Genomic DNA, 10,216 nt, shown 5'->3' on the forward strand with positions numbered 1-10,216 from the left:
GTAAGGTTATGTAATAAAATTAACAATTTTATAACTATGCTTTAGGCTTTTTGTTTTTCATATCTGTTTCATTCTCTTGTCATTTTTCTGAAGTTTCTCTTGGCATTTCGCTGGGTAATAAAATATGAGAGTAGTCTCATTATTTTTTCTGTGCTTTTAATGGAAATTTAGCACCATGAATTTAATGGATGGTATTCCTGAAAGGTGAAGTAAAAAATATTCATTCATTCATTCACTTCATTCAGTCGTACTTATTGAGCACTTACTGTGTGCAGAGCACTGTACTCAGCACTTGGGAGAGTACAATAAAAGTATAAACAGACACATTCCCTGCCCACAGCGAGCTTAGAGTCTAGGATGGGAGACAGGGTGATGCAGGAGGGGAGAAGAGGAAAGAAGGCTTAGGTCAGGGAAGGTCTCTTCCTGGAGATGTGCCTTCGATAAGGCTTTGAATCAGGGGAGAGTAATTGTCGGATTTGAGGAGAGAGGGCGTGGATGATAGGTTGATGGCAAGATAGACGAGAGAGAAGGTTAGTACCAGAGGAGCAAAGTGGGCTGTAGGACAGTAGCTAGGTGAGGTAGGAGGAGGCAAGGTGATTGAGTGTTGTAAGTCAATGGTGAGGAGTTTTTGTTTGATGTGGAAGTGGATTGACAACCATTGGAAGCTCTTGAGGAGTGGGGAAACATGACCTGAATATTTTTGTAGAAGAATGATCCAGACAGCATAGTGAAGTCTGGAGTGGGGAGAGACAAGGGGTTGGGAGGTCAGCAAGGAGGCTAATACAGTAATCAAGGCAGGACAGGATGAGTGATTGGATGGAGAGGAAAGGACGGATTACCACCCTCCCAGATCTTAGTACTAGTTACTTGGGCTAAGACCGAACTATTTGCTAATTTATCCAGTATACAACAGTGAATAACTGCAGGTAAGTCAATTCCCTCCACCCTTCCTGTTCTCTCCTGTTCCCAGATGTTTTCGGGACTTCCCTCTCCCCGCAACTCCTGTAGTTTTCCATTAAAAATTAGCGGGAGTGACACCAGCAGGCTCTGAGGCAATCCAAGTGTGAGGCATTGACACCAAGAGGCTCTCCTCTCCCCTCTCTCCTTCCTTCTTGCCGCTCCACTTCCTGCTCCAGCCTTTTGTTTAGCAACACAGTCAGACCTGGGCAGGATAAGGACAACGCCAGTTTTTCTGATTAAAGATTAGCCAGAGAAAGAAATATAGGTTTGGGTGAGGGTCACTGGAGAGGCGAAAAGAGAAGTGTAATAATTATGGTGCTTGTGCTTAATCTGTGCCAAGCACTATTCTAGACACTAAAGTAGATACAAGTTAATGAGGTTGGACACCGTCCCTGACTCACATGGGGCTCATACTTTTAATCCTCAGTTTACAGATGAGGTAACAGGCCCAGGGAAGTGAAGTGACTTGCCCAAGTTCACATGGCAAACGTGTGGCAAAGTCGGGATTAGAACCCAGGACCTCCTGACTCCCAGTTCTGTGCTCTATCCACTAAGCCACTGCCCCAAGGGTAGAGAAGGCAGAAGAGCTACTAGGAACTGGGGAAGGAGCAGTAAGGGAGGCAGGCAGGGAGGAATTTATGGTATAATTTTTTTTGTAGGACTCAGCTGGGATTGGTTCTGGAATGCAACTTTATTAATTGCATCTACGTCCATGGGTAAAGTACCACCCAATGCAACTACTCGTGATTCAGCCTCGTTTCTGAGGCATGTAATTAATCTCTACCGTGGAGAATGCCTGAACTCCATTCTCTTCTGCAAATAAGTCAACACATCTACCAACTCTGTTATAGTGTACTCTCTCAAGCACTTAGGACAATGCTCTGCACACAGTAAGTGCTCAATAAATACCATTTATTGTTTCCCCTGGGGACATTGAACAGGCTACCTCATCAATAGCAATAATAATTTTGGTGTTTAAGTGCTTAATTATGATTGTGGTTTTTATTAAGTGTTTACTATGTGCCAAGCGCTGGACAAAGTGCTGAGGTAGATACAAGTTTGTCAGGCCAGACACACTCTCTGTCTCATGGAGGGAGGAGGAGACAAGTAAGTCACCACTTCTGTGTAGTTTCTTCTGAATTGTTTTACAGAAGAAACTGCAGAGAAATAGTGACACACACTTGTGACTTGATCTGATTATATTATGTGTCTAGTTTACCTGAAGTGCAGGGGTTGTGTTCCACATTGAACTCATCATGCAGTAATTTATTTGCCATCATGTGCTGAATCCAGGCAGGTTCCTTGATTCTACTGTCACATTCTAGCCAAAATGAATTGTAAGCCATGAGTTCTATAGAGAACTGTGTATTTACCCCAGGGCATAGCTCAGTGCTTGTACAGAGCTAGCCTTTAATAAATTACCATTCATTCATTCATTGAATCGTATTTATTGAGGGCTTACTGTGTGCAAAGCACTGTACTAAGTGCTTGGGGAGTACAAGTCGGCAACAAATAGACACGGTCCCTACCCAACAACGGGCTTACTGTCTAGAAGAACCATAACTAACAAGTTGAGAGCAAGGGCTTGAGAATCCGAAGGACTTGGGTTCTAATTCTGTCTGTCATTTATCTGCTGTGTAACTTTGGGCAAGTCATTTCACTTCTCTGCCTCAATTACCTCATCTGTAAAATGGGGATGAAGACTGTGAGCCCATGTGGGACATAGACTGACCGACTGCTCTGCACACAGTAAGCGCTCAGTAAATACGATTGATTTATTGATTGACCTGATTAGCTGGTATTTACCCTCCCACTTAATACAGTGCCTGCCTCATAGTAAGTGCTTAACGAAGACCTTAAAAACTGCCGTGTTCTCTAGTATGCTTAGTATGTAAGTAAATTGTAAGTAAATTGGAGAAATTAGGAGTTCTTTGGTCTTGAAGTTGGGCTTGTAGGGAATATTACTAATGCACTTTTGAGTAAACAAACAGTTCAGTTTGGGATCTTTGGAGATTGAAGTGCTCGTGGGACATCCCTGTCCTGGAAACAGGGGAAAATGTGAGATTGCAGAAGAGGAGAGAGGTCGGGACTGGTGTTAATCATCTGAATAGAAGTGGTTGTTAAAGCCAGAGGAGCTGGTGACCATATTGAAAGGTGAGGGGGAGATCTTTCAGGGAGCTCATGCCTGATTCTTTTGATTTCATCAACCAATAGTTATCTGATTCACTTGAATTGACTCTGGTGCCTAGAACAGTGACTGTCACATAGTAAATGCTTAACAAATACCATTAAAAAAATAGCTGTCAACGTCATTAAAGGAGCACGTGGGGTCAATTCATTCATTCAATCGTATTTACTGAGTGCTTACTGTGTGCAGAGCACTGTACTAAGAGCTTGGGAAGTACAAGTTGGCAACATATAGAGACAGTCTCTACCCAACAGCGGGCTTGAAGATTGCAGGAAAGTACCACTAGCCTTGGAGTTAGTTGCCAACTTGTACTTCCCAAGCGCTTAGTACAGTGCTCTGCACACAGTAAGCGCTCAATAAATACGATTGATGATGATGATGATGCAGGAAGGAGTTAGAGGTCTGGAATAGTTGGTGGTAATCTGCATGGAGAAGTATTTTGCGTACAGATGTTTGAATTATATGAGTTATTTATATTAGTCACTTTTCTCAGTTTTTTTGAAGAAAGATATACAATTTCTGTAAATACAGTGTTGGAAATCAAGCTGCGGGGTGGCTATGTAAATGATTTTATGTTATAATTTACCTGGTAACTTTATGCCAAGTAAATTAAATGTCATCATGTGAGGAATCTTTAAGATTTCATGAAAAAGAATTGAATATATTACCACGAAAATACTCATTTGAAATGGGCTAACTTGACATGGTTTGATAATCCTAAAAGGTAGAGAAGCAGCGTGGCTCAGTGGAAAAGAGCCCGGGCTTTGGAGTCAGAGGTCATGGGTTCAAATCCCGACTCCACCACTTGTCAGCTGGGTGACTTTGGGCAAGTCACTTCACTTCTCTGTGCCTCAGTTCCCTCATCTGCAAAATGGGGATGAAGACTGTGAGCCCCCCATGGGACAACCCGATCACCTTGTAACCTCCCCAGAGCTTAGAACAGTGCTTTGCACATAGTAAGCGCTTAATGAATGCCAGCATTATTATTACTGTGTTAAATGCAATTAAACAAAACTGACACTAGGTGTCATCAGTCGCCGCAAGGATAATTTAGGGAAATTTGTGAATGAAAAACGAATCCTCACTTTGTTTGAAATCCACATTATTATTATGGTTTTCGTTAAGTGCTTATGTGTCAAACGCTGTTTGAGTAGATACAAGTTCATCAGGTTGGACACAGTCCCTGCCCCACGTAAGGCTCACAGTCCAAGAAGAATAGAGAACAAACATTGAAACCTCATTCTAGACTGTGAGCACATTGTTGGGTAGGGACCGTCTCTATATGTTGCCAGCTTGTACTTCCCAAGCGCTTAGTACGGTGCTCTGCACTCAGTAAGCGCTCAATAAATAGGATTGAATGAATGAACGAATTTTACAGATGAGGAAATTGTAGCACAGAGAAGTGAAGTGCCTTCCTCACGGTCACACAGCAAGCAGTTGGCGAAACCAGGTCCTCTAACTCCAAGGCTAGTGCTACTTTCACCACCTGCCACTACCATAATAATAATAATAATAGCATTTGTTAAGCACTTACTATATGCAAAGCACTGTTCTAGACTGTGAGCCCACTGTTGGGTAGGGACTGTCTCTATATGTTGCCAACTTGTACTTCCCAAGAGCTTAGTACAGTGCTCTGCACACAGTAAGTGCTCAATAAATACGATTGAATGAATCAATAAGCGCTGGGGAGGATACAAGGTGATCAGGTTGTCCCACGAGGGGCTCACAGTCTTAATCCCCATTTTACAGATGAGGTAACTGAGGCACAGATAAGTTAAGTGACTTGCCCAAAGTCACACAGCTGACAAGTGGAGGAGCAGGGATTTGAACCCATGTCCTCTGACTCCAAAGCCCGTGCTCTTTCCACTGAACCATGCTGCAGCTCCTGGCTAATAATAGTTAATCATTATTTGTTGAGTACTTACTATGTAGCAAGTACTGTAGCAGGAATAACGGCACTGCATCACATGCAGTAGATGCCTAATAGTGTTTATTATGGTTAGATTTTTCTTCATCCTGTTCTTGGTTTGATTTGTCAGCATATTTCTTCAGCCTTAGCATCCTACTATGAGAAGCAGCATGGTGTAGTGGATAGAACTCAGGAGTCAGGAGGTCATGGGTTCTAATTCTGGCTCTGCCATTTGTCTGCTGTGTGGCCGTAGGAAAGTCACTTCACTTCTCTGTGCCTCATCTGTAAAATGGGGATCAACACTGTAAACCCCACGTGGGACAGGGACTGCCCACCCAGATTAGTTTGTATCTACCTCAGTGCTTAGTACAGTGCCTTGCACATAGTAAGTGCTTATTATTATCATTTTTTTTTTGCCATCTTGTCTTGCAAACTTACCTGATGTAGTCAGCTGCCCAAAAGGGGTTGTTGATACTTATTTTGTGCTTAGATCTCGGGGTCAGTCAATCAATCAATGGTATTTATTGAGTGCTTACTATGTGCAGAGCACTGTACTAAGTCCTCGAGAGAGTACAATATAACAGAATGGTCAATCTCAGCAAACCAGTCCTAAATGTCTGCAAATTCCCTAAGGGCGGAGCATGTCTCTTATGTGGTTAATACAGTGCTCTGTATGCAGTAATTTTTTATAGTATTTGTTAAACGCTTACTAATCACCTGGGTAGATACAAGATAATCTGGTTGAACAGAGTCCCTGTCCCTCACATGGTGCTCACAGTTTTAATCCCCATTTAACAGATGAGGTAACTGAGGCACAGGGAAATTAAATGACTTGAGAAGCAGAACGGCCTAGTATAAGACTGCAGGTCTGAGGGTCTGGGTTCTAATCCCAGTTCTGCCAATTGCTTGCTGTGTGACTTTGGGCCAGTCGCTTCTTTGTGGTTCAGTTTCTTCAACTATAAAACGGGCATTCAATACCTGTTCTCCCTCCTATTCAAGACTGTGGGCTTCATGCGGGACAGAGACTGTGTCTGACCTGACTCGTACCTACTCCGGCACTTAGATAAGTATTTGGCACATAGTAAGTGCTGAACAAGTGCTATCAAACAAACTTGCCTAAGGTCACACAGCAGACAAGTAGTGGTACCAGGATTAGAACCTAGGTCCTTCAGGCTCCCAGGCCTGAGCTCTTTCTTCTAGGCCTAATGTTCAAGAAATATAATTAGTTCTTCTGGAAGTAGCCAAAGCTGCTCAGAATATAGAGCAGCTCATAGAGACACCCGCAGAGTGGTGACATTGGTAAATGTAGAGGGGATTTCTTGTCCCAGTAAGACTGCTTCAATGTTTGTGATGTTCCTTGCACCACTTTTCAGGACAGAATTGCCCATGTAAGCGAGGAAATAGATTAATCAAGCAGTCATTTTTCTTGAGCACTTAATAATAATGGTGTTTGTTAAGCACTGGGGTGGATACAAGCAAATCGGGTTGGACATAATCCCTGTCCCACATGGGGCTCACAATCTGAATCCCCATTTTACAGATGAGAGAACTGAGGCCCAGAGAAGTAAAGCGACTTTCCCATGGTCACACGGCAGACAAGCGGCAGAGCTGGGATAAGAACTCACAATCTTCTAACTCCCAGTTCCATGCTGTGTGCAGGGCACTATACTAAACACTTGGAAGAGTACACTATAACAGAGTTGGTAGATAACGTTCCCTGCCCACAACCAGCAGGGAAGCAACATGGCCTAGTGGAGAAAGCACAGGCCTGGGCGTCAAAAGGACCTGTGTTCTACTGCCAACTCTGCCAGTTCCTTGCTGTGTGACCTTGAGCAAGTCACTTAACCTCTGTTTCCTCAACTGTAAAATGGGGATAACTGTTCTCCCTCCTCCTTAGACTGTGAGCCCCATGCAGGACAGGGACTGTGTCTGGCCTAATTAACTTGTACCCTCCCCAGTGCTTAGAAAGTGTTTGACACATAGAAAGCCCTTAAAAATACCACAAAAAAAGGAGCGAATAGATGCAGATGCTGTCCAGTCATGGAGTCAGTGCTGCTGCAAAGCCATGACCCCTCGATCAGTCAGACAATTTATTGAGCGCTTACTGTGTGCAGGGTACTGTACTAAGTGCTTGGGAGAGTAAAATAGAACAATATAGCAAACACATTCCCTGCCCACAAGTTTACAATCTAGGGTCTAGGGACTCCTCTTGCCTGAGAAATATGTGGGAGTGAGAGGTGAGCAGTGAAGCCAATGTCTCTGCTCCATCTCCTCTTCCATTCCAGCTGTAAGAGTTAAGACTGGCCCCCTGATTTATTCGTTCAATCGTTTGAACCACCTCAGGCCTGCGTTTCTTATTCAGAGAAGTTGCCAAGCTGATTTAGCTGCCAGTTTAGGCTCCATGTGCTCTGTAAATCTGTAGAAATATTACATTTTGCCTAATTTGTTGCTGAATTGTACTTTCCAAGTGCTTAGTACAGTGCTCTCCACACAGTAATCGGTCAATAAATACAATTGAATGAATGAATAATTTTGAGGTCAAAAGAGGATACAAGTGTTGGACATTGGGTTTTCAAAAAGAGACACACAGGTCCATGGGTGATGGTGGGAGCTCTTATCTAGGGCCATAGGATGCCGAGAATGAACCATTAACTTTGCTCCCATGGCTTCTTGGGCAGATAGTGTCATTCATTCATTCAATCATATTTACTGAGCACTTACTGTGTGCAGAGCACTATATTAAGCATTTGGGAGAGTACAATATAACAATAGACATATTCCCTGCCCACAATGAGCTTATCCTGTCTCTTGTCCCACCCCTCTATTTACAAAGAGGATTCATTTGTAAAACAGGGCTCCTGGCTGGCTGAGGCTGTGGGTGTCAGTCAATCGTATTTATTGAGTTCTTACTGTGTGCAGAGCACTGTACTAAGCGCTCAGGAAAGTACTCTGTAACGATATAATAGACACATTATCTGCCCACAATGAGCTTATAGTCTTGGCCCCCCACTTGGCCTTCACGGGGAAAGGGATCACCCCAAAGTCCCCACTGCTTCTTTAGTGGGCTGCTTCCCCTCCTTTGCCCTGTGTCTTGACTGTGTGTGTGTGTTTGTGTGTCCATCTCTATGGCCTTAGCTGTAGCTATTTCTTAGTGTTGAATAATAACTATAAAGTGATATTTTACCACTTACTAAACACTGGGACAGGTGTGAGATAATCAGGTCAGTCACAAGCCCAGGGCTCACAATCTAAGCAGGAGGGAGAACAGTTTGGCAATCCTCATTTTACAGATAAGGAAACTGAGGCACAGAGAAGCTAAGTGACTTGCCTAAGGTCACCCGACAGAGATTGTCACTGTTTGTTGTTGTATTCTTTCCCAAGCACTTTTACAGTGGTCTGCACACAGTAAGTAGTAAATTTGATTTAATGAATGAATGAAAGTCGAAGAATCAGGATTAGAATCCAGGTCCTCCTACTTGTGGGCCTGTGCTCTCTTCACCAGGCCCACACACTTCGCTCCTCTAGTGCTAACCTTCTCACTATGCTTTGATCTCACCTGTCTTACCAACCTGGCCCACATCCTGCCTCTGGCCTGGAACGCCCTTCCTCCTCAAATCTAACAGACAGTGACTCTCCCCCCAACTTCAGAGCCTTATTGAAAGCACATCTCCTTTCATTCATTCATTGAATCATACTTATTGAACACTTAGTGTGTGCAGAGCACTGTACTAAGCGCTTGGGAAGTACAAGTTGGCAACTTAAGTCGTCAACATCTCCATCAAGTGGCCTTCCCAGGCTAAGCCCAACCTTTCCTCATCTCCACTCCCTTCTGCGTTGCCCTAACTTTTTCCCTTTTCTCTTTCCCCACTCCCAGCCCCACAGCACTTATGTACATGTCAGTAATTTTATTTATCTGTATTCATGTTTGCCTCCCCCTTCTAGACTGTAAGCTCATTGTGGACAGGGAATGTGACTGTTTATTGTTGTATTATACTCTCCTTAGCACTTAGTACAGTGCTGTGCACACAGTAAGCACTCAATAAATGTGAATGAATGAACGCTGTTTCCCCACCCCCCATCTCCTCACAACTGCCCAGGAACTGGGCACAAAATCCACTGCCACACTCCAGCTTAGATGCTTTGTCTGAAAGTTACTGTAATAATAATAACGTTGGTATTTGTTAAGCGCTTACTCTGTGCCAAGCACTGTTCTAAGCGCTGGAGTAGATACAAGGTCATCAGGTTGTCCCACGTGGGGCACACGGTCTTAAAGCCCATTTTACAGATGAGGTAGCTGAGGCCCAGAGTTAGTCCTTGGTCAAAAAGGAGTCACTTAGGCCAAGTCCTTGAGCAAAATGGAGTCATCTAGGCTAATAGTTCCCAACAGCAGTGCACTGTACTAACAGTTTGGAAGAGAGGAGAATATAACAGAGTTGGTAGTCACATTCCCTGCCCACCATGAGCTTACTGTTGGCAGAGCACTGTACTAAGCACTTGGGAGAGTGTCAGCATTAAGAAGAGACATGCTTTAGTATTAGGAAGAATTGTCTTAACAATGAAGGTTTTGGGAGCAGAGTTTGCTGCAATCTAATGATTTAATTTGGTTGCAGAAAACCAATTCTTTGTGAATTGGGAGACAAGATTCCTTGTTGATTGCTAGGGCTTTAATTCTGTGAAAATCCAACTTTCAAGTCAGTGAGTAGAATTTAAACATAGCAATTAAACAAATTGTACTCAACCCTACCTGGTTACAACTGATTTGCTTCTGCAAATAATGAAAACCAAAGACACCACTGTAGTCTTTCAATATTTACATAGCAGTCACCTTGCCAAGTGCCTGCTCTGTTCAAATGCCAACTGGACCTTCCTAGTTAAGAAATCAGGGATGTAAAATGACCTTTTTAACATGGACTTGAATCTTTGCTCAAAGTTAAGATTGAACATTTTCCATTCCTCTCCTTTTGAATGTTGCCAAAGTACATTATTTAGACAGCTGCTGACATCTTTATTCATAACCCCAGTCATACCTTTCTTTTTTTACAATTGTCAAAACATAAAGATTAATCTGGCGAATTTGAATGGACAGATTATTTAAATGAAACAGATAAGCCTTGTTTTGAAAGAGATATACTCAAAAAGCACTGTAAATTATTAACTGG

The sequence above is a fragment of the Tachyglossus aculeatus genome, chromosome 4 (genome assembly GCF_015852505.1).
Source record: "Tachyglossus aculeatus isolate mTacAcu1 chromosome 4, mTacAcu1.pri, whole genome shotgun sequence".
In the NCBI taxonomy this organism is placed as follows: domain Eukaryota; kingdom Metazoa; phylum Chordata; class Mammalia; order Monotremata; family Tachyglossidae; genus Tachyglossus; species Tachyglossus aculeatus.